This window comes from Pseudophryne corroboree, chromosome 4 (assembly GCF_028390025.1).
Source record: "Pseudophryne corroboree isolate aPseCor3 chromosome 4, aPseCor3.hap2, whole genome shotgun sequence".
Classification (NCBI taxonomy): domain Eukaryota; kingdom Metazoa; phylum Chordata; class Amphibia; order Anura; family Myobatrachidae; genus Pseudophryne; species Pseudophryne corroboree.
The window spans coordinates 137420025-137444960 of record NC_086447.1 but is presented as its reverse complement, the minus strand read 5'-3'; the positions used below and the strand labels follow the sequence as shown (position 1 = coordinate 137444960).

Below are 24936 nucleotides of genomic sequence, written 5' to 3'. Positions count from 1 at the left end.
CCAGACATTGCAATCTCTAATGGTTAGTCAAACCAATGAGGTGGCAGGCCACACCCCCTCAGCAGACTGGCCACACCCCTAAACATGGGCCCCTACCACAGCATTCCCCAGGTGGGCCCTACATGCCCCAGTCCGACACTGGTAATATGTTATTTGTTGTGAAAGGTTATGTGAGATCCTGGCTGGCATGACACTTAGGAGACAATTCAATTAAATGTGACTAAGTTGTGCAGTTCAGTAAGTGCAGCTATATGATACACACATGGTACTGCTGAACACAAGTTTGGGTTGAGATTGGGATGTGAGGGAGGAGTGTTTATCTGACATTTCTTGTGTTTCAACACTGTTGTAATGGAAACTCGCCATCCCAAGTTACTAATTGAATTGACCTCTAAATGTTATTATCTACAGTGAGTTACAGCAGAGAGCAGCACAAACATTTATATCAGCTGCACACACATATTGCTAAATCATACTTCTTATTAGTGATGAGCGGGTTCGGTTCCTCGGAAACCGAACCCCCCCGAACTTCACCCATTTTACACGGGTCCGAGGCATACTCGGATTCTCCCGTATGGCTCGGTTAACCCGAGCGCGCCCGAACGTCATCATCCCGCTGTCGGATTCTCGCGAGATTCGGATTCTATATAAGGTGCCGCGCGTCGCCGCCATTTTCACTCGTGCATTGGAAATGTTAGGGAGAGGACGTGGCTGGCGTCCTCTCTGTTTATTAATGTTGATGCAAATATTTGTGCTTATTGCTTAATTGTGGGGACTGGGGAGCAGCTGTATTATATAGGAGGAGTACAGTGCAGAGTTTTGCTGATCAGTGACCACCAGTTTTATCCATTCTCTGCCTGAAAAACGCTCCATATCTGTGCTCAGTGTGCTGCATATATCTGTGCTCACACTGCTTAATTGTGGGGACTGGGGAGCAGCTGTATTATATAGGAGGAGTACAGTGCAGAGTTTTGCTGATCAGTGACCACCAGTTTTATCCGTTCTCTGCCTGAAAAACGCTCCATATCTGTGCTCAGTGTGCTGCATATATCTGTGCTCACACTGCTTTATTGTGGGGACTGGGGACCAGCAGTATTATATAGGAGGAGTACAGTGCAGAGTTTTGCTGACAGTGACCACCAGTATATATAGCAGTACGGTACGGAAGGCCACTCCTCTACCTACCTCTGTGTCGTCAAGTATACTGTCCATCTAGATTCTATACCTGTGGTGCATTTTAGTTTTGCAGTTTGCTGACAGTGACCACCAGTATATATAGCAGTACGGTACGGAAGGCCACTGCTCTACCTACCTCTGTGTCGTCAAGTATACTATCCATCTAGATTCTATACCTGTGGTGCATTTTAGTTTTGCAGTTTGCTGACAGTGACCACCAGTATATATAGCAGTATGGTACGGAAGGCCACTGCTCTACCTACCTCTGTGTCATCAAGTATACTATCCATCTAGATTCTATACCTGTGGTGCATTTTAGTTTTGCAGTTTGCTGACAGTGACCACCAGTATATATATATAGCAGTACAGTACGGAAGGCCACTGCTCTACCTACCTCTGTGTCGTCAAGTATACTATCCATCTAGATTCTATACCTGTGGTGCATTTTAGTTTTGCAGTTTGCTGACAGTGACCACCAGTATATATATATAGCAGTATGGTACGGAAGGCCACTGCTCTACCTACCTCTGTGTCGTCAAGTATACTATCCATCTAGATTCTACACCTGTGGTGCATTTTAGTTTTGCAGTTTGCTGACAGTGACCACCAGTATATATAGCAGTACGGTACGGAAGGCCACTGCTCTACCTACCTCTGTGTCGTCAAGTATACTATCCATCTAGATTCTATACCTGTGGTGCATTTTAGTTTTGCAGTTTGCTGACAGTGCCCACCAGTATATATATATAGCAGTACGGTATGGAAGGCCACTGCTCTACCTACCTCTGTGTCGTCAAATATACTATCCATCTAGATTCTATACCTGTGGTGCATTTTAGTTTTGCAGTTTGCTGACAGTGACCACCAGTATATATATATATATAGCAGTACGGTACGAAAGGCCACTGCTCTACCTACCTCTGTGTCGTCAAGTATACCTGTGGTGCATTTCAGTTGTGCGCAGTATATATAGTAGTAGGCCATTGCTATTGATACTGGCATATAATTCCACACATTAAAAACTGGAGAACAAAAATGTGGAGGGTAAAATAGAGAAAGTAGAAAAGTGTGCAGCACGCACTGGCGCTCAAACTGTAAGATGAATCCCTTGAATTTTAAAGGGATAAATGGAATGGGACCATTAACAAGATAAAGTGCATTTATTTGAACACACCAACATGAATATACAATAAAAACTATAAGTTAAAATACAAAACACGAACACACATGGACTTAGAGGCAGTGGCTTGTATAAAGTGACTGTGCAGTAAGTATATGATCAATCCCTCACCATGTGGGGGCCCTGCGGTGGGCTAGCTTAGAATAAGCAGTTATGGTCCAGAGCTGAAATAGCCCGGCACCACCGCATAGAGCATGGATCAGCACACAGGTCCTTCCAGTAGTGTCACCGCTCCTTGGTCCAGTCAGTCCTCTGTCCAAATGCAACGCGTTTCGGTCGAATCAATCTGACCTTTCTCAAGTTTTTGATCCAAAACTTGAGAAAGGTCAGATTGATTCGACCGAAACACGTTGCATTTGGGCTATTTCAGCTCTGGACCATAACTGCTTATTCAAAGCTAGCCCACCGCAGGGCCCCCACATGGTGAGAGATTGATCATATACTTACTGCACAGTCACTTTATACAAGCCACTGCCTCCAAGTCCATGTGTGTTCGTGTTTTTGTATTTTAACTTATAGGTTTTATTGTATATTCATGTTGGTGTGTTCAAATAAATGCACTTTATCTTGTTAATGGTCCCATTCCATTTATCCCTTTAAAATTCAAGGGATTCATCTTACCGTTTGAGCGCCAGTGCGTGCTGCACACTTTTCTACTATTTGAACTATTAGGGATTTTAGTGTTTGTCCCCTTTGGTGTAGTAGCAAGGCTGCTCGTTCTGTTTTTATTGCGCATTTACTGTCGTTGTATACCCTCTTTTGTGTTAAAATAGGGAAAGATCAAGATCCACTTCCACCTTGTGCTGAAGCTGCTGCCACTAGTCATGGCCGAGACGATAAAATGCCATCAACGTCGTCTGCCAAGGCCGATGCCCAATGTCATAGTAGAGAGCATGTAAAATCCAAAAAACAAAAGTTCAGTAACATGACCCAAAAATCAAAATTAAAAGCGTCTGAGGAGAAGCGTAAACTTGCCAATATGCCATTTACGACACGGAGTGGCAAGGAACGGCTGAGGCCCTGGCATATGTTCATGGCTAGTGGTTCAGCTTGACATGAGGATGGAAGCACTCATCCTCTCGCTAGAAAACTGCAGTGCCACTCCTAGATGGGCCAGGTGTTTGTGTTGGCCACTTGTGTCGCTTAGCTTAGTCACACAGCGACCTTGGTGCGCCTCTTTTTTTCTTTGCCTCATGTGCTGTTTGGGGACTATTTTTTTGAAGTGCCATCCTGTCTGACACTGCAGTGCCACTCCTAGATGGGCCAGGTGTTTGTGTCGGCCACTTGTGTCGCTTAGCTTAGTCACACAGCGACCTTGGTGCGCCTCTTTTTTTCTTTGCATCATGTGCTGTTTGGGGACTATTTTTTTGAAGTGCCATCCTGCCTGACACTGCAGTGCCACTCCTAGATGGGCCAGGTGTTTGTGTCGGCCACTTGTGTCGCTTAGCTTAGTCACACAGCGACCTTGGTGCGCCGCTTTTTTTCTTTGCATCATGTGCTGTTTGGGGACTATTTTTTTGAAGTGCCATCCTGCCTGACACTGCAATGCCACTCCTAGATGGGCCAGGTGTTTGTGTCAGCCACTTGTGTCGCTTAGCTTAGCCATCCAGCGACCTCGGTGCAAATTTTAGGACTAAAAATAATATTGTGAGGTGTTCAGAATAGACTGAAAATGAGTGTAAATTATGGTTATTGAGGTTAATAATACTATGGGATCAAAATGACCCCCAAATTCTATGATTTAAGCTGTTTTTGAGGGGTTTTTGTAAAAAAAACACCCGAATCCAAAACACACCCGAATCCGACAAAAAATTTTCAGGGAGGTTTTGGTAAAACGCGTCCGAATCCAAAACACGACCGCGGAACCGTATCCAAAACCAAAACACAAAACCCGAAAAATTTCCGGTGCACATCACTACATGTTATGTTATGTTATGTTATGTTATGCCATGCCATCACACATTTCAATAATGTTAGAAACCCCATGTGGTGATAAAATTATGAGAGCTTCTGCTTATTAGCACCAGAGAGTCAGAGGAATCGGGGGGTCATTCTGACCCGATCACTCGCTGCAATTTATCGCAGTGCAGCGATCGGGTCGGAACTGCGCATGCACCGGCGTCGCAGTGCGCCGGCGCATGCCAGCCGTCGTTGCCTAGTGATCGCTTCTGAGGCAGAGACGGTCGCTGGGCGGGAGGGGGATGGACGGCGGCATTAAGCAGGCGTGACCGGACCATTGGGGGGCGGGCCGCAGTGGCTGCGTGACGTCACATGCAGCCGCTGCGACCCGGGGTGTGAGGAGGTTCTCCCGGCCAGCCGCAGGAGCTGTGCAATGATTTTGCATTTCTGTGGGGGGGTTCCGGCACTGACATGTGGGGCGGACTAGCCCTGTGAAGGGCGTCCCCCCGCATGTCTGAGTGTCTGATCGTAGCTGTGCTAAATTTAGCACAGCTACGAACAACTCGGAATGACCCCCCAGATACACTATTGTGCACAATGGAGTGTGACAGGACAGACAGCAATGAGCGACTGGAGTCTGTGGTAATACAGGTTGAGTCTCCCTTATCCAAAATGCTTGGGACCAGAGGTATTTTGGATATGGGATTTTTCCGTATTTTGGAATAATTGCATACCATAATGAGGTATCATGGCGATGGGACCTAAATCTAAGCACAGAATGTATTTATGTTACATATACACCTTATACACACAGCCTGAAGGTCATTTTAGCCAATATTTTTTATAACTGTGCATTAAACAAAGTGTGTGTACATTCACACAATTCATTTATGTTTCATATACACCTTATATACACAGCCTGAAGGTCATTTAATACAATATTTTTAATAACTTTGTGTATTAAACAAAGTTTGTGTACATTGAGTCACCAGAAAACAAAGGTTTCACTATCTCAATCTCACTCAAAAAAGTCCGTATTTCGGAATATTCCGTATTTCGGAATATTTGGATATGGGATACTCAACCTGTACAGTAGCTGATCTGTGGCACCCCATCAGGGCTGCCACAGATGTGCTATGGACTTTTGTGCACTTTTACGCCCTACAAAATGCAGCCTGGCTGAACACTTTCTACTTGCTGCAGGGAAATGGTTAATGACATAATCCATGCTGCATCTGGCACAGAGACACTGCTGACTCAGGGGGTAACATGGTAGGGAGCCAGCATGCGCAGAATCAGTTAACTGTCAGGTTCAAAATAAAGAGACCGTTGGAGTACTGGGGCGGCCATCTTAAGTCAACAGCTAGCAGTGAGCAGAAAACGATGTAAGGCTTCCACGACAGCCAAAACAGTCTTCAAGTGGCTCTGTAAGGGAGCGGAGCAGCGCTGTGGTAACAGCGGGGAAGCGCTGACTGACTGAGCAGTGCTGTAACTGCGATGCAGGGTGCCTCCTGTGAGGGTGCCCTGCGGCTGATGGAAGTCTCGAGGTGTTGCTGAGGAGGCTGCCATGGTGAGAGGGGCTGCAGGCTCGGCAAGCAGTGACAGTTCAGCCACTAAACTGGTCCCTAAGTCCTATGAGGGCCGGGCGTTGCAGCAAATCCCTGTGAGTGACAGCAGCCCAGACATAGAGGCAGACTGCATTACCTTATAAAGCAGCTGGTGGACAGTAGTTTTGAGGACAGACCCACTGAGGAGAGCAGCCAGCAGTGAGAAAGAGTCACTTTCATGGCAGGCTCTATCAATGCAAAAGACATTGTCAGCATCAGGAAAGGTAGATTACACCATGACAACACACAACAGGCTGATAAATATTACAGTGCACTAGAGACAGCTACTTATGAGCAGACTAACATAGCCTAGCACTCTTTTTGACAGATAGGTTTCAGCCACACCCCCAGACTTCATAGATGATCCTCTAGGAGATTTTGGCCTGTAGCTCCCTGTTTACTTCATTTTTAAAGAAGTGCCCAGAGACTGGAACAGGCATATCGGTCTGTCTGATAGTCAACAACCATAACTTCTTCCACCCCAGGAAAGACAGTTTTCAAGAAACCCATATGAAGCTCAATAACTTCATACCTCCCAACTGTCCCATTTTATGAGGACAGTCCCGCTGTCCCACCCGTGGGCCGCAGTGTCCCACGGTGGGGGGCAGTTGGGAGGCTCCTGCACTCGCTGCGGGCAGCGGTGGATAGACGCTGTGCACATGCACATAGCATCTATTCAGTGGAGACAGGAGAGGGGACATGCCAGCAGCTCACAGAGCGCTGGGCATGCCCTCTCAGTGACAAAAATGGGGGCGTGGCTCACAATCACGGACCCTCTCGTGAAACCACGCACCCTTTTTGGGCAGGCACGCGCAGATGACACTCTTCATGACACATACAAGTTGGGAGGTATGTAACTTTGCATGTAGCAATATATATCTATTAAAAAGGTTAAGTGACAGCGAAACATAGGAATTCAAGGATATACAGCCCATTACGGAGTTATAATTGAGTCTTGTAAAGAAACTCTGAAATTTAGGACTCAGGGGCAGATGTATTAAGCCTGGAGAAGTGATAAAACGGTGATAAGTGGAAGGTGATAACGCACCAGCCAATCGGTTACTAACTGTCATTTTTCAAAACTGTAATGATTGGCTGGTACGTTATCACCTTCCACCTATCACTGCTTTATCACTTCTCCAGGCTTAATACATCTGCCCCATAGTCACTGAGGAAAAGCAAATCTTCACATTAAACCCGTGTCAGGTGACAATCCACTAAATATTTATAACCAGCAGCTTCGTCTTCCTGCTCACTAAGCTGAAAATCAGTTTTTGTCAACATCAGCACATAATGGGGGTAATTCAGAGTTGATTGCAGCAGCAAATTTGTTAGCAGTTGGGCAAAACCATGGCCCTCATTCCGAGTCGTTCGCTCGGTATTTTTCATCGCATCGCAATGAAAATCCGCTTAGTACGCATGCGCAATATTCGCACTGCGACTGCGCCAAGTAATTTAACAATGAAGATAGTATTTTTACTCACGGCTTTTTCATCGCTCCGGCGATCGTAATGTGATTGACAGGAAATGGGTGTTACTGGGCGGAAACAGGCCGTTTTATGGGCGTGTGGCTGAAAACGCTACCGTTTCCGGAAAAAACGCAGGAGTGGCCGGAGAAACGGGGGAGTGGTTGGGCGAACGCTGGGTGTGTTTGTGACGTCAAACCAGGAACGACAAGCACTGAACTGATCGCACAGGCAGAGTAAGTGTGGAGCTACTCTAAAACTGCTAAGTAGTTTGTGATCGCAATATTGCGAATACATCGGTCGCAATTTTAAGATGCTAAGATACACTCCCAGTAGGCGGCGGCTTAGCGTGTGTAACTCTGCTAAATTCGCCTTGCGACCGATCAACTCGGAATGAGGGCCCATGTGCACTGCAGGGAGTACAGATATAACATGTGCAGAGAGAGTTAGATTTGGGTGGGTTATATTCAGTCTGTGCAGGGTATACTGGCTGATTTATTTCTCATAAATCCTAGAGGATGCTAGGGTCCACTTCAGTACCATGGGGTATAGACGGTTCCGCAGGAGCCATGGGCACTTTAAGACTTTTCATGGGTGTGAACTGGCTCCTCCCTCTATGCCCCTCCTCCAGACCTCAGTTTAGAAAATGTGCCCAGGCTGACTGGATGCACTCCAGGGGAGCTCTACTGAGTTTCTCTGAAAGACTTTATATTAGGTTTTTTATTTTCAGGGAGAACTGCTGGCAACAGTCTCCCTGCTTCGTGGGACTTAGGGGGCAGAAGTAGGAACCAACTTCCTGAATAGTTCCTTGGCTCTGCTTCTGGCTAACAGGACATTAGCTCCTGAAGGGTACTGAACGCTAGCTGCGGCTATGTGCTCACTCCCACAGCCCGCCGTCACCCCCCTTACAGAGCCAGAAGTCAGAAGACAGGTGAGTGTTTACGAAGAAGGATCTTCATCGTGACGGCTGAAAGGTACCGCGCAGCGGGCAGAAACGCTGCGCGCCATGCTACCCGGTAACACAGGCACAGCAGGGTGCAGGCCCAGGGGGGGGATGGGGGCGCCCTGGGCAGCATGAAACCTACTAATAACTGGCAGACACAGGGACATAAGTTGCTGAGGCACAGTCCTACCCCCACCAGTATAAATATCACTATTGAAAAATCTGAGGCGAAATGCACCATTACGGGGGCGGGGCTTCCTCCTCAGGCAGCCAGCACACTGCTCAGCACCATTTTCTCTCATTCCAGGCTGCAGAGAAGAACGCTGGTCCTCCTCCAGTTCTGAACCAAGTATCCGGGTGTAAAACAGGGGGGGGGGGGGGGGGGGGGGCACAGTGTAATTTGGTGCTATAGTGTGAAATTATCATTATAAAAGCACTACAGGTCTATGGGCATATTGTGTTTCACGGAATATTTATCACTGGCGCTGGGTTGTGAACTGGCGAATCCTATCTGTGTCCTTCTGACAGATTCTACTGTGGGTCTGTCCCCTATAAGTCCCGGAGTGTCTGTGGTGTGGTTGTGCACGTGTGTGACATGTCTGAGGCAGGGAGCTCTTCCCCTGAGGGAGCCATTTTAGGGACACAGAGTTGTAATGTGGTGGCGCTGCCGGCACACCACGAGCCTGAATGGGTGAAAGAATTACGTGATAGTGTGAATCATATCAGTAAAAGATTAGATAAGTCTGAGTCTCATGCAGAAAACTGGAGAAAATCAGTGGAAGATGTGATTTTTAGTGGTTCTGCTTTTTCATCCGCAGGGGACCCCTCTGGGTCACATAAAAGACCATTTGCACAAATAGTACAAACTGATACCGACACGGACTCTGATTCCTGTGTTGACACTAGTGATTCCAGGGAAATAGATCCTAAATTGGCAAAAAGCATTCAATACATGATTGTTGCTATAAGGGAGATTTTGGAAGTTACGGAAGCCCCTCCTTTACCTCAGGAGAAGGCTTATTTTTATAAAGAATAGAAAATTAATGTAACTTTCCCTCCTTCTCACGAGCTAAATACTCTCTTTGAGGGAATTTGGGCAAACCCTGAAAAGAAATTTCAGATTCCCAAAAGGATTCAGGTTGCTTATCCTTTCCCGGCAGAGGACAGGAAAAGATGGGAGTCACCCCCAGTTTTAGACAGTGCCCTGTCACAGTTAACAAAAAAGGTGATTCTCCCTTCACCTGGGACAGCTTCACTAAAGGAGCCGGCAGACCGCAAGTTGGAGACTACATTAAAATCTATTTATGTGGCCAATGGTACACTGCTCAGACCCACCATTGCTTGCACGTGGGTGAGTAGTGCTATTGAAAAATGGTCAGATAACTTGTCGTATGAAATTGACACGATAGATAGAGATGAGATTCTCCCAAAGTTAGGTCATATCAAAGACGCTGCTGCATACATGCTAGAAGCCATGAAGGATATTGGGCTTTTAGGTTCAAAAGCCGCTACCATGGCAGTCTCGGCTCGAAGGGCGTTGTGGATTCACCAGTGGAATGCTGACGCAGATTCCAAAAGAAATATGGAGGCTCTCCCGTATTTAGGTGAGGCCTTGTTTGGAGATGGGCTGGATGCGTTGGTCTCTGCGGCTACCGCAGGTAAGTCGACATTCTTGCCTTATGCTCCTGCACCGGTTAAAAAGACACATCACTCTCAGATGCAGTCCTTTCGGCCCAACAAATACGAAAAGGCCATAGGTTCCCCCTTCTTTGCAGGTAGAGGGAGAGGAAGAGGAAAAAGTATGCAGCGTCTCCAGGATCGCAGAAGCAGAAGTCCACCCCTGCTTCTGCCAAATCTGCAGCATGACGCTGGGGCTCCCTTGCGGGAGTCTGCTCGGGTGGGAGCACGTCTGAAACTTTTCAGTCAGATCTGGGCTCAATCTGGCCTGGACCCATGGGTTTTGCAAATAGTGTTCCATGGATTCAAGCTGGAGTTTCAAGACGTCCCCCCATGACGATTTTTCAAATCAACCTTACCAGCTTCTCTTCCAGACAGAGAAGTAGTAAAGGCTGCAATTCAGAAATTATGTCAGGATCAAGCCATTGTCCTGGTACCCTTGTCACAGGAGGGAGGAGGTTTTTATTCAAGCATCTTCGTAGTTCCGAAGCCGGACGGCTCGGTCAGACTAATTCTAAACCTGAAATCTCTGAATCTCTACCTGAAAAGGTTCAAGTTCAAGATGGAATCTCTGAGGGCAGTGATTTCCAGTTTGGAGGAAGGTGATGTCATGGTGTCGGTAGACATAAAAGATGCCTACTTACATGTTCCCATTTATCCTCCACATCAGGCTTATCTGAGGTTCGCAATACAGGATTGCCATTACCAGTTCCAGACATTGCCGTTCAGACTCTCCATGGCAGCGAGGGTGTTCACCAAGGTGATGGCAGAGATGATGGTCCTCCTTCGACAACAAGGAGTCAATATAATTCCTTACCAGGACAATCTCCTGATAAAAGCGAGATCCAAGGAACAGTTGGTGCAGAACATTGCACTCTCCCTGTCAGTGCTCCAACAACACGGTTGGATTTAGAATTTTCCAAAGTCGCAGTTGGAACCGACGACAAGATTGTCTTTTCTGGGGATGATACTGGACACAGAAGTTCAGAGGGTATTTCTTCCAGTAGAAAAAGCTCTGGAGATCCAGAAAATGGTCAAACAAGTATTGAAACCGACGAGAGTGTCGATACATCAATGCATTCGGTTGTTGGGAAAGATGATAGCGGCCTACGAGGCCATACAGTTTGGCAGATTCCATGTGGGATCTGTTGGACAAGTGGTCCGGATCCCACCTACACATGCACCAGAGGATAATCCTGTCCTCCAAAGCCAGGATTTCGCTCCTGTGGTGGCTGCACAGTTCTCACCTATTAGAGGGATTCAGGACTGGGTCCTAGTAACCATGGATGCAAGTCTCCGAGGCTGGGGAGCAGTTACACAGGGAAAAAGTTTCCGAGGAAAATGGTCAAGTCAGGAATCCTGTCTTCACATAAACGTTCTGGTGTTGAGAGCCATTTACAACGGGCTTCTACAAGCGGTGCATCTTCTACAAGATCAGCCAGTGCAGATCCAGTCGGACAATGTAACAGCAGTCGCGTACATAAACAGTCAGGGCGGAACGAAAAGCAGAGCGGCAATGGCAGAGGTGACAAAGATCCTCCTCTGGGCAGAAAGACATGCAAGAGCTCTGTCGGCAATTTTCATTCCAGGAGTGGACAACTGGGAAGCAGACTTCCTCAGCAGACACGATCTCCATCCAGGAGAGTGGGGCCTTCACCAAGAAGTCTTTGCAGAGGTGATAAGTCTTTGGGGAGTTCCTCAAGTAGACATGATGGCATCTCGTCTCAACAAGAAGCTTCAGAGATATTGTTCCAGGTCGAGAGACCCTCAAGCAGTAGCAGTGGATGCACTGGTGACCCAGTGGGTGTTTCGGTTGGTATATGTCTTCCCTCCTCTTCCACTAATACCAAAAGTTCTCAAAATAATATGAACAAGTGTTCGAGCAATCCTCATTGCCCCAGACTGGCCAAGGAGGGCTTGGCATCCAGATCTTCAGGAGTTGCTCATGGAAGATCCTCGGCCTCTTCCTCCTCGCGAGGACCTGCTGCAGCAGGGGCCATGCGTGTATCAAGACTTACCGCGGCTACGTTTGACGGCATGGCTAGCCCGAAAGGGGATTCCAAGGAAGTCAGTCCCACTCTTGTTCAGGCCAGGAAAGGAGTAACATCTAAACATTACCACCATATTTGGAGAAAATATGTGTCTTGGTGTGAATCCAAGAAGGCTCCTACGGAAGAGTTTCAGTTGGGAAGTTTTCTCCATTTTCTGCAGGCAGGTGTGGATGCGGGACTAAGATTGGGTTTAATCAAGGTTCAGATTTTGGCCTTGTCAGTTTGCTTTCAAAAACAATTGGCCTCCTTTCCTGAAGTTCAGACGTTCGTGAAAGGGGTGCTGCAGATCCAACCTCCATTTGTGCCTCCGGTGGCACCATGGGACCTTAATGTGGTGTTGCAGTTCCTTCAATTAGATTGGTTTGAACCTCTGCAGGAGATAGAATTGAAGTTTCTCACTTGGAAAGTGGTGATGCTCTTGGCCTTGGCATCCACAAAGCGGGTGTCTGAGTTGGGGGTCTTGTCTCACAAGAGTCCTTACCTGATCTTCCTTGAAAATAGGGCGGAGTTGAGAACTCACCAACAATTTCTTCCGAAGGTGGTTTCGTCTTTCCATATAAACCAGCCTATTGTGGTGCCAGTGGCTACTGACACCTTCTCTGCGTCAAAGTCTCTTGATGTGGTTAGAGCTTTGAAAATTTATACCACAAGAACAGCTAGGATACGAAAAACTGAGGCTCTGTTTATCCTGTATGCTCCCAACAAGATTGGGTGTCCTGCTTCTAAGCAGACCATTGTGCGCTGGATCAGAGGGACGATTCAGCACGCTCATTCCACGGTAGGATTGCCGATACCGAAGTCGGTAAATGCCCATTCTACTAGAAAGGTTGGCTCATCCTGGGCGGCTGCCCGGGGGGTCTCGGCATTACAACTTTGTCGAGCAGCTACTTGGTCAGGGGCAAACACGTTTGCAAAGTTTTACGAGTTTGACACCTTGGCCGATGAGGACCTCAAGTTTGGTCAATCGGTGCTGCAGGGTCATCCGCACTCTCCCGCCCGTACTGGAGCTTTGGTATAACCCCATGTTACTGAAGTGGACCCCAGCATCCTCTAGGACGTATGAGAAAACAGGATTTTAATACCTACCGGTAAATCCTTTTCTCCTAGTCCGTAGAGGATGCTGGGCGCCCGACCCAGTGTGTACTTTACCTGCAGTGATTAGTTTGTAGTTACACAAGTGTTGTGTTACGGTTATTTTCAGCATGTTGCTGCAAAGATTGTTCATGCCCGTTGGCATGTGTTGTGTTGAATGCCATGTTGTGCAGCATGGTTGAGGTGTGAGCTGGTATGAATCTCACCATTAATTTAAAAGTAAATCCTTTCCTCGAAATGTCCGTCTCCCTGGGCACAGTTCCTATACTGAGGTCTAGAGGAGGGGCATAGAGGGAGGAGCCAGTTCACACCCATGAAAAGTCTTAAAGTGCCCATGGCTCCTGCGGAACCGTCTATACTCCATGGTACTGAAGTGGACTCCAGCATCCTCTACGGACTAGGAGAAAAGGGTTTACCGGTAGGTATTAAAATCCTGTTTTTTATACTGCAATTTTGATTATAGTTTGAACACAACCCACCTAAATCTAACTCTCACTGCACATGTTATATCTGCCACCCCCCCCTGCAGTGCACATGGTTTTGCTTAACTGCTAACAAATTTGGGTCTGCGACCAACTCTGAATTACCCCCAATATGTACAGAATCTGCTGCACTGAACTTAGGGTATTATATTGGATCCAGAATAGAGAAATATATTAGTAATAATTGTATTGTTGGGTGCCTATATCTTTGCATGCATTTATGTAGAATAAGTCTTTTGACTATCCTAGGTAAGCTTTGATTAACATTGCATACAGATACATTTACAAAGTACCATTGTATAATTCTGTTCATACAAAGTTAGTGGTAACAGCAATGGGGTTTTGTTAAATTGCTTGCATGTCTGTGGTCACTCAGTAATTCTGATCCAGGTAACTTTTGGTTGTTCCAATGGAAGAACATTACAGGACACCAAGTTCCAGTGTAATAAAAATAGGTTTACTGTTTTTATTGTGGAATTCATTTTAAAAATAAACTGTTAATTGAATGCAATTGTAGGAAGCATGACTTTATCAACTTATCGCAAGTCTCCTAAAAAGTACACCTTCAATAAACAATTTCTCTGTTGAGACAATCCTTTAAATAACTTTTTGATTGGAATCATTCTCCTACCTCTCTGAAGAAGACCTAAGGATCCTGTGCCTATGACAGAGATTACAACTACTATGTAAAAGAAAACATAATCACATCAGGTTACCTACATACTCACCTTACACCAACCTGGGTATTACATTTGGCGTCACAAGAACAGGATACACAGTCCAAAGTAAGGAGGAATACATACATCGCAGAGAAAGATGTCGAGGGAACAACAAACTTTAGTAGATCCGTCTAGCAGTGACCAGAGTGGATCCCCAATGATGGCACAGTTACTGTAAATCTGATCACTTTACCTTATTATTTTGGAGCACCGTGGCTTCCGACATATACCGGAGATGTTCGAGGCCGGATGGAAACAACCTCACAGAATTTAAACAGAAGTCGATGTTCTGCCTGTACCAGCTTACTGAACAGCAACAGGTAGAGATCCTTATTGGTCAGCTCAAGGGTTCTGCCTTGCGAGAAGTTATCTCCTGGCCACAGGAAGAACGACAAAAGTTAGACCATATCTTGAAGCACTTAACAACATTTGAGACCAGCACTCCAACAGTCTCTTTATTTTGAACCTGGCAGTTAACTGATTCTGCGCATGCTGGCTCCCTACCATGTGACCCCGTGAGTCAGCAGAGTCTCTGTGACAGATGCAGCATGGAATATGTCATTAACCCTTTCCCTGCAGCAAATAGAGAGAGTTCAGCCAGGCTGCATTTTGTAGGGAGTAAAAGGGAACAAAAGCCCATAGCACATCTGTGGCAGCCCTGATGGGGTGCCACAGATCCTTGGGGCACTACTGGAACACACAGGAGACTGAGAGATGGTCATAACATTAGCTGGTACTTGAAGCACAACAGGAACACACTGGAGACTGTAAGTAGTGCTTAATAATAATGACTAGCATGAAGTACTCAGGTATATAGTGGAGTCTGTGGTAGCACTCAGCAGGACTGGACAGCACTTACATTAAACCAGAAATACACAAGTGACTGTGAATAACACTCAGCAGGACTCTGTTGCTTAAAGAAACAACTTAACACAGAAGACTGTGATTAGTGCTCAGCAGGCCAAGAAGCATCACTGGGATCGGTGACACCGGGTGTGTAAAAGATAGCCCCCACTTATGTGAAAAGGGGCATGGCCTTGTGGGAAGCAGCATGATATTCTGGGCTGTACCTGCCTGCACTGCTGGATCATCTGTATTGACAGGAGCTAGGTGCTGCAGATAATGTCACTGCAGAGGAGCTGGCATTTTTGCTGTCACCCGCTGTGAAGGTGACACCCGGGTGTTGTCCACACCCCCATAATGATGCCTCTGAACAGAGCTGACTGGTGCTTGAAGCTTTACATTAAAACATTGGAGACTGTGATAGCATTTAGCAGGGCTGGTGGAAACACAGCAGTCAATGGAGCACACTGATCTGTGGAGCCAAACTCTGGATACTGCAGACAGGAACTTAGCAGGCAGATGTTGTTCTGGCAATGAGTAGTGGCCAGGAAGAGACTTATATAGGGAGCCTTGACTGTCTAGCATTAGTAAAACAGCAGTCAGCAGCTTTCAGGCAAGATGGTGGTGCCCATGTCCTAGTGGTACCAGCTCCACATGAAGGAAACAAAGAACAACTGTCAGCAGTAATCATTTATTGAGATATTCTATAAAATGATAGCTAGAAGATGATAGGTTGCTATGGGTAACCTCCACTTTTCTTCTTTAGATGTTCGATACAACTCCCCCTTTATCTGGCAATAGAGATGAGACTAATGGGTCTATTTAACACACAGACAGTATGGTAGCATGAAAAGTGCAATTTATTAATTGTGTGATTCACTGTCAGACTGTCTTACCATACTGATGAATGGCTGGGTCTGACCAGGACTGTTTCTAGCCAATTTGGCTCCCAGTGCGAGATTAAAAAATGCGCCCCCCCATGACATAAAAAAAATGTGCCCCCCCCCCACACACACCTAGATTAAAAAAAAAACGTGCGCGCGCACCCGGCAAGTGGGTGTGGCCTAATCTAAATGGGTGTGGCCTCGTCTGAAAAGACTACCTCACAATCCAGTTTTTGACCCTGCTCCAACAGATCACGACCACCACAGGAAAAAAAAATTCTACCATATTAAGCCCCACACAGTAATACCCCCTGCACCATATTATGCCACACACCGCAATGCCCTTGATACATTAAATCCCCACACTACGGCAGGCAAGAGTCCCCATTTCACACATTACGGCAGGTGTCCCCATTTTACACATTGAGAGAGAGAATACTTACAGAGGCGATTACCGCTAATCGGCCCGCCTCACCAGTCGTTCCTCGCACAGGCCTTTCCCTCTTCCTAACTTGGATCCCCCTCTGTACTCCGCTTGGGGGGAGGGGGGAAAGTTTCGCGGAGTGACGGGGTTGCGTCGTGACGTAACGACGCAACTGGGTCATTCCATGAAACTCCGCCCCCCGAGCGGGTTACTCGGGGAGAAATAGGAGGGGGTAGCAGGGAGCCACAGTTAGTGCCGCGGCGGGCGCCCAGTGCGGTTGCACTGCTCGCCTTCCCCAAGAAACTGCCCTGGGTCTGACTGCATCATTTGAAGTGGGTACTGGCAGAGTCACCTTTCCCAGGGCCACAAAGAGTCCCAGTGTAATTCTGCATAGATACAGGAGGACACTGGCCACTTCTGTAGCATTTATGTCCTGGTATCCGAGATCACAATGTGACCAGCTTCTATACAGTTACAACAATTTTACCATCATGTGTGTTACATACAGTGTATACTGTAAGATTGCCTATGTCTGTCTTACACCAAGTGCTGTAAATCCTAATAGCCTTTTACTGGGGGGTAACTGTTAATTTACATTTGAAACTTATACTGAGGTCATTTGCAAACTATTTAAACTGCACTGAGTGCTGGGTAATGGGCTTAGAGCAACGTGCATCTGTCTACTTCAAATACTGTGTTTTACTTTCATTAATAAAAAGCTTATAATGTTATCTGGCCACTCTCCAGTTTGAAACAAAGAATCTATAGTTGTAGTTGGACCCTGAGGTTAATCCAACTTTACCTTACTCAACAAAATGAATTTAAACAAAATCAGAGATGAATTTTTATGATAGCTTGGGCAAATATGATTAATAAAGCACATATTTTTTTGTTTAAATACCACTATACCTTATTCTTGTAGCCTGCAGATACAATGTAGCTTAATGCTGCTTACCATGCTTTATATCTAAATTGTTGTGCTCTTTGTGAGCTCATATTTTATTTCCAACATACAGTATACTGTAGATGTGGAAAGTCATAGGATATATTTTGCTTAGATTGTTCCTTCTTTTTGCATTGCATTATACATAATAAGTTAAATACATTTAAAAGGTCAATTCATGTAAATATGATTTCAATATTAAGTATACAGTATGCAAGAGTTGGAAAAGATACAGACTTTTTAAGGTTTGCAAAAAAATGTACTTACTGGGTAGTAGCTGTAGTATCACCTAGTAAAAGGCGTTTGCACAGGGGTCCCCTCTTCCCCATGTTATTATTATTATTATTATTATTAATAATGGACCCAGCTGGATCAACTCATTCTTCACCCCCCGCCCCCTCCTGATCCTCTTCTTCTCTATTCTATTCTCTGTTCTGCTTACATTCTAGAGGTTCTGCACAAGGCAGATTTGTGTCTTATGGGGTTGAGGGGGGGGGGGGGGGGGGTCATTCACACCCGAACACAGCTGTGCATCTGAACGCAGTGGCTACATTCGGGTGGTCTGTGCACGCCCACTGGCCGCAGTGTGCATGTGTGACCTTACACATTGTGGCCACATCCGGGAAGGATGCGGCCTCAGTGTGATTGACAGCAGCAGGCGTTCGAGGGGCGGCAACAAAACATTGGGGGGGGGGTGCGGCGGACCAAACGGGGACATTCTGGCCTGAACGGGAACATTCCGGGTGCATTTTTAGGGCAGCTGCAGCCACTCCAATACATGCAGCCACTCCAATTAAAATAATGGCGGCGGGCCGCTTGACTGCCAGGAGTTAACCTTAGTTTTATGCATCCGCAATTTAATTGCGGATGCGTTGTGAGGTGGCGCTACATGTGCTGGGTGACCCTGCCCTGTGTTGGGCGGTCCCCAGCATGTGAGGAGATGGATGCATATCTGGCTGCATATGCAGCGATCTGCGTCTATCTCTGAATCAGGTCCTGAGTATGGGAGGCTTGCAGTGACAAGGGGGTATATTTATCCAAGCTTGGAGAGAGATACAATACTAACCAATTAGATTCTAAGGGGTCAATTTACTAAGATGAGAGTTCTATTTAAGATCAGATTCCAGGTATTATCTTCTAGAAGGTGCTAGATAAATTAGAAGTAGAATCTGATTGGTATACAGTAGAACTCCAATATAAGAATTCGAGGGCCAAATAGGCCTGAGAATAAATAAGCGTCCTGGTTTTTTAAGGAAGGAAGCCTGGGGCTGGGAATGGGAGAAGGGGGGAGGGGAGGGGGAAGGGGAGTGTAGAGCAGGGAGATAGCATAGCAGCATCCTGTAGGAAAAAGGGGAGGAGAGTTACCTAGGAGGTACAAAAGGTCAGGAAGGGCAGGCAGGCTTCCTCTTTCATGCTGAACAAGGATCTAAGAAGGCACCCAGGAATCCAAGGAAGGAATAAGTATCTTTTTTACTTCAACTCCTCCCTCCACCTCTCCTCACACACACGCGCAGCAGCCTTGTACCCCAGGGCCCAGGGTACCTCTCTCTCTCACCCCTGATCCTCTGTCGCTGGCCAGCTCCACATCCAAGGGCACGGGGTACACACTCCAACGGTGACCCTGCTGCAGCATGCCCAGGCCAATGAGGCATGCCCCCCCCCCACGCACTTTATCCAGGCCTTTGTCCCCCCTTCCACGCCCGCCTGCAGTATGCCCGCACGCCTTACCAACAACCCCCACGGGCTGAATGCGGCGGTGGCAGCGGGTGGCCCGGGCCTCGGTTTTCCCCCCGGCAGTCATGGCTATTGTGCACCGGGATGGAGCGAGACGACCGCGTCACTCGCTGCGGCGGGCCGCAGCGAGCGCCTCCTCCGGCTCCGGCGGGAGTGTTCCCCCCGCCTGGTTACAGGCCACATCCACCCCGGCTGCCCCCGTCCGCGAGGCAGCCATGTGCCTCACGGGACCTCCACGCGGGCCGCGTACGGCGGGGAGGACAGGTGCCCCCACCCACAATCTCGGCTATCATGAGGCGGCCCAGAGGCTACGTCCGGCGCACCGGTAGCCGGCCCCCATGCTGTCACGCCCCCCCCCCTTCTGGTGCCGAGTGACCGCATCACGCACGGCGTCGGGCAACAAAGCAGGGGGCGGCACCTCCCCCCTTCCCGGTGCCGTGCGATCGCGCTACGCTCAGCGCCGGCCAATGGCAGGCACCTACCCTGGCTCCGGCGGGTCTGCCCCCCCCGCCGGAGCTCGTGTACCCGCTCCCCACGCCGCCTAGCACGCCGCAATTATGCCAGCCCTTTCCCCCGCAGCAGCCTTCCCCCTCCCCCCCCCCCACGCAGGCAGCACAGGCTGCATTGCACAGCCACCATACCCAACAACAACCCAGATGGAGTGGAGGCAGCAGCCGGGCAGTGCAAACCCCCCCCCCACTGGTGGCAGGCAGGGCAGCACCTCCCCCCAGCTGCTGGCTCCCTGCTGCCCACCCCACCCCCACCCCCGGTACCAGCAGCCAACATACCCACAATCCCACGCTGGTGCTAACCAACACCCGTACGCGATTGGCAGCCAGCCCAGCCCAACACCCCCCCCCCCCCAGCCAGCGTACCGCCCACCCTCTCAGGGCTCGGGCAGCAACCACACCAAGGTCAAGCAGTGGTCGGCGGAGGCTTAGGGCCAGGAGACCGCGAACAAAACCGCGGAACTCGTGCCCTCCCTCTGCGGGCTCCTCACCACAGGCGCAAACAGCGGATACTTTACATATTCCCTCTGCAAAGCTTACAGGTTCCAGTCAGCGAAGAAGGGAACCAACCAGCGGAGGAGGCATCGTCAGATCAAGTCGCGGCGCGCGCGCCGCACTATGAGGGACAGAGGGAAGCAGCAGAGAAGGTCAGCCAGGCACCCTCGGCTTCAGGAACAGGTGAGCAAAAATCATCCTCAAGCAGTAGCGCCTTATATACCGACTCTAGCGACTCATCTAGTTCCGCCGAAAGGCGACGGCAGTTCAGGAAATATTGTAAGCGCAAGCAGAGTAGCAAGAAGCATACCAAAGATGAAAGGAAAAAGGGTGACCGCGAAGTGCAGCCTAGACACGGCTAAGGCATGGGGCCCAGCGGCAGAAGATGCGCAGATAGATTACGCGCAATGGGCGGAGGGTAGGTAAGTTTTGGCAGCATGTTATATAGAATCCAGGCCGAGTGAAGCCTTAAACATCCTCTGCTACATGCAGATGGTACAAAGCATGTACATCATGGCGGGGGCTGGGTGTGGAGGCAGTATGATGATAAGTTTTCGAAGAAGCAGGAAGGGTTGATGGTGATTCGCTTTTGATAAAAGACGTAGAAGTTGGAGGGGAGGTGCTTTGCCTTTAATTTTGCACCGTGCAACAGAGGAATAGCTTACACATGCATGCGCTGTAACGCAACTCACCCTGCCAATGCTTGCAATTCTCCCCACTAGGAGTGGTACTTAAGAAGGAGCCAGGGAAGTTTATCTGTCCCAGAAGGGGGGTCGGCAAATGTGTTTGCAGTATGGCATACCAATCGTTTGAGCAGGCATTGGCAGCGGTGCAGGGCATTGGGGGGTGGGGAGGCGGAGGGCATTGCTAGCGAAAGTGGATATCAAGTTCGCATTTCGCCTGCTACCACTCCACCCGGATTCCGTTAGGTACATGTGCCTGGGTTGCTTAATTTCCTGCGCATACTTCGAGCGACTCAGTTCGTTCCTAGAATCGTGCAGAAGCGAAAAAGGGGTCGCCCATTAGCTGGACGACTTCCTGCTGGTGGGCCCCAAGAGCAGCCAGGTGTGCAAGGAGCTGTCATTCTTGACACAGACTCTGTTGCGGGACCTAGCGGTCTCGATAGCGGTTGAACAGAGCGAGGGGCCCACCGCGAGGCTGGCGTTCCAGGGCGTAGAAATCGACACGGAGCTAAGACTTTATCGGCAGTCAGCCAAAAAGGGGGGGGGCAGGTTGCGGGAATGCACAGAGGCGAAAAAAGTCACGCTTAAGCAAATGCAATCGCTATTGGAATTGGGGAATCAGGCATGCAGGGTCATTCCAATCGGGAAGGTTTCCCGTCGCAGGTTATGGAGAGCAAACAGAGGTATCATAAAAGTGTGCGGCCTGATACGCGTATCAAGCGGGCTGAGGCAGGACACGCGAGTATGGTGGGAATTTCCAGGGGGTTTCAATAGGGCCCGAATGTGGCTGCCCAAGTCAGTCATAGCGCAGGGTTGCATTTGCACAACGACACCTCCGGAGAAATTGGCTTTAGGGCCTACTTCAAGGGCGAATGGTGCGGGCAGCCATGGCCAGAGGCATGGTGCGTAGCCGGGTAAAATAAAAAAATAAAAAATAATAAAAAATTATATATATACTGCTAGGGCGGTCCCCAATAGCATTAACAGTAGAGGTAGGGGAGGATAAGATGGCCATAAAGCATAGTGTTCTGGCGCAATAACACGGGGGCAGTCCAGGCAATAAGCAACCAAAAAGCGGAAGCGCCACAGGCGCTTAAGCTACTAAGGCACCTAGTGCTGCGCTGCTTACAAAAGAATATTGACTTCGCAGCGCGCCACGTAACTGGGGTAGAGAACGAGACCAATCACGTGCTTTCAAGGTTCACTGGGATAGATTTAGGGCGCTCGCGCGCAAAGCCAGAGGGGAAGGATTACAGTTTCCCGATTATATCTGGCTGATTTATCAAGCCGGCTAGCGAGGCTAGCGTGAGGGGACATACCACCATGGGCGAGTGGCAGGCAGTCCGGGTAGGCAAGGGAGGAGCTGGTAAGAAAGTGCGAGAAGAGTTGCTTCAGTATGTGTGGCAAGGTTATAGTAAGGGTTGCTCTGAAACCGCCAGGTCCGCAGCATTAGCAGGATAGCATACTTCTCAAAGCTGGGAGGGGGGGGGGGGGGCAGGAGACCCTACAAAGTCAATTTTTGGTCGCCGAAGGCACTAAAGGGTTGGGCAAGAGAGCAAGTACCACCAGGTGACGCACGTACACATTAGCTGCCCCATGTTTAATGATCTAATAGGGGTGGTCAGGCGTATGGGGACAGACGAGTACGAGACAGGGCTCTTCCGCCTCGCTTTCCCTCACATTTAAAAAAAATAAATAAAAATAAAATAAATAAACAGATCAGTTGGGGCGAGGGCGCTGGGGAACAATGGTCAGGCAGGAAGATGAAACCCTGTGTGCAGGGTCGCTAGCAAGCAGGTATACGGGCAATGGCGCCCACAAAGGCAATGGCTAGTGCACTGCAGCAAATCTTCTCTGACAAAATCCCAGTTCCAAAGGGTATTAAAGAATGGGCTTAGCGCTTTGCAGTTAACTAACGCACAATATGGGACCCATTCTTTTAGAATAGGGGCAGCAACATGAGCAGCTGCTCAAGGGTTATCAGCAAGCACGATAAAGAAGTTAGGCCCAGGGAAGTAAGGGCGCGCAAGGTTCATTGCGAGCTGAAAAACGGGATTAAGGCGAAAGCTCTCTGGGCATAGTGGTATCACCGATGGTTACCATGCCCGTGAGCTAGGGTTCGATTCCTGCAAAGGACACGCTTGTATTGTATATGTGCGTAAAAACTTGCATCCACAGTTTTTTCATGGCGACTTTCTTGAAACCCAAGGCCTTAAGCTGCCCGCCAAGTTGGGGGAATGAAGGACTTTCCAATTTTGCCCTCAAACAAAAAAGAGGTTTTGTGGTTTTCACCTTCATATGGGTCGCATGAAAGTTCGCACTATAGGTTTGCATTGCTTTACAGAGATGACTGGCTAAGGGAATAGCTACAATGATGTGGAATTTTGATTTCCAGGAGGGCAGCGTAGGCCTTGCGGGTGTGGAAGGTCGGCCACTCATATATTTACTGGGCCAGTAGGCACAAACCAGTAGGGAGTATAGCGCAGGGGTGGGGGGGGCAAAGGTAGAATGGATGGGCGTCAGGGGTTTGAGATGGAATGGGCTACGGGAACCATTACTATGGAGTGAGCAGGCAAAAGGGGTACCAGATAGGGTGGTCATACGCCTAGGGGGCAACGAACTAGGGAAAGGCAAAGGGAGCGGGCTACTTATAGCAATCCAAGCGGATATACAGGGGATAAAAGAGCGGTGGCCTAGGACAGGGATCACAGGGGCAGATATAGTCCCACGGGCGCAGGGGGGTCCGGCCTTAGAGAGGGTCAGAAGAAAGGTGAACAAGGCCGTAGCCCGGCTCTTGTCGGGGAAGGTGATACAATCGCCAGGCACCCGACATTAAAGTTCAGGGAGGAAGGTATGTTTAGGCAAGATGGAGTGCATCTGGCAGAAGTGGGTTTAGCGATACTTTTGGAGGACATCACAAAAAGCGTCAGTAGGTGGCTGGTGGTCGCAGCGGGTGGTGGGCCTGGGTTCTAGGAACCAGGCTATGGCGGCAAGCAGTGCTCCTCGGCAGTCTGTAGTAGCGCAACATCGGTTGGCCGGCACTTCCCCCAGATACTCGGCGAGCTTGTCGTGGCCTCAAGGGCCGACACGGTCGTCATCTTAAGGGTGGACCGGTGCTATGCCAATGGGGGAAGTGGTACCGCTCAGCTAAGGTGCGCAAGGGCGGGACTTCGGTTCCGCCCCATTGTTTAATTTAGGAGAAACTTAGTGATGAGGCTGTAGCCGGGGGCACGCACTGCTTTCTCGCCACCCACTTATAGAGTACCAATTCTAATTCGATCAATAAATTTGGCTGTGACCTTTTAAATCGCAATTCAGTTGTCCGAGTGATTATTGGGGGAAAAAGGTGGTAGGGGGTGAGGGGCGAGTGTATTAATAAAATCAATGGACGGCTTAAAGAATTCGAGGGCCAAATAGGCCTGAGAATAAATAAGCGTCCTGTTTTTTTAAGGAAGGAAGCCTGGGGCTGGGAATGGGAGAAGGGGGGAGGGGAGGGGGAAGGGGAGTGTAGAGCAGGGAGATAGCATAGCAGCATCCTGTAGGAAAAAGGGGAGGAGAGTTACCTAGGAGGTACAAAAGATCAGGAAGGGCAGGCAGGCTTCCTCTTTCATGCTGAACAAGGATCTAAGAAGGCACCCACCCTCCCGCCCATGTGGTATGGCAGTTGGCACGTAAGCAGTGCAAAAGTTGGTTAACTGGTATTTAGGAATTATTTTTTATTTTCGGTGGAGGCACCGTCAGGCCATTTCGGAGTTTAATTATCACCGTGCAAAGGTTGGTTAACTGGAATTTTGGAATTACGTTTTATTTCCGGTGGAGGCACCGTCAGGCCATTTCGGACTTTAATTATCACCTGACAAAAGAGGTCCAGCAGGCGCGGCAAGCAGTGCTCCTCGGCAGTCTGTAGTAGCGCAACATCGGTTGGCCGGCACTTCCCCCAGATACTCGGCGAGTTTGTCGTGGCCACAAGGGCCGACGCGGTCGTCATCTTAAGGGTGGACCGGTGCTATGCCAATGGGGGAAGTGGTACCGCTCAGCTAAGGTGCGCAAGGGCGGGACTTCGGTTCCGCCCCATTGTTTAATTTAGGAGAAACTTAATGATGAGGCTGTAGCCGGGGGCACGCACTGC

At 48.7% G+C, this 24936-nt stretch overlaps 1 long non-coding RNA gene across 2 annotated transcripts in view; it reads left to right on the top strand.

The window, feature by feature from the left end:
- Nucleotides 1–5602: 5602 nt before the first annotated feature.
- The window catches only part of LOC134911173 (uncharacterized), a 41952-nt gene continuing 22618 nt past the window's right edge, over nt 5603–24936 (top strand). Inside the window, exon 1 of one of the 2 annotated variants that reach the window (XR_010176381.1) lies at nt 5603–6086. This is a non-coding gene — a long non-coding RNA (uncharacterized LOC134911173). The remainder of the gene's footprint in view (nt 6087–24936) is intronic. The other variant, XR_010176382.1, reaches the window with a different exon arrangement.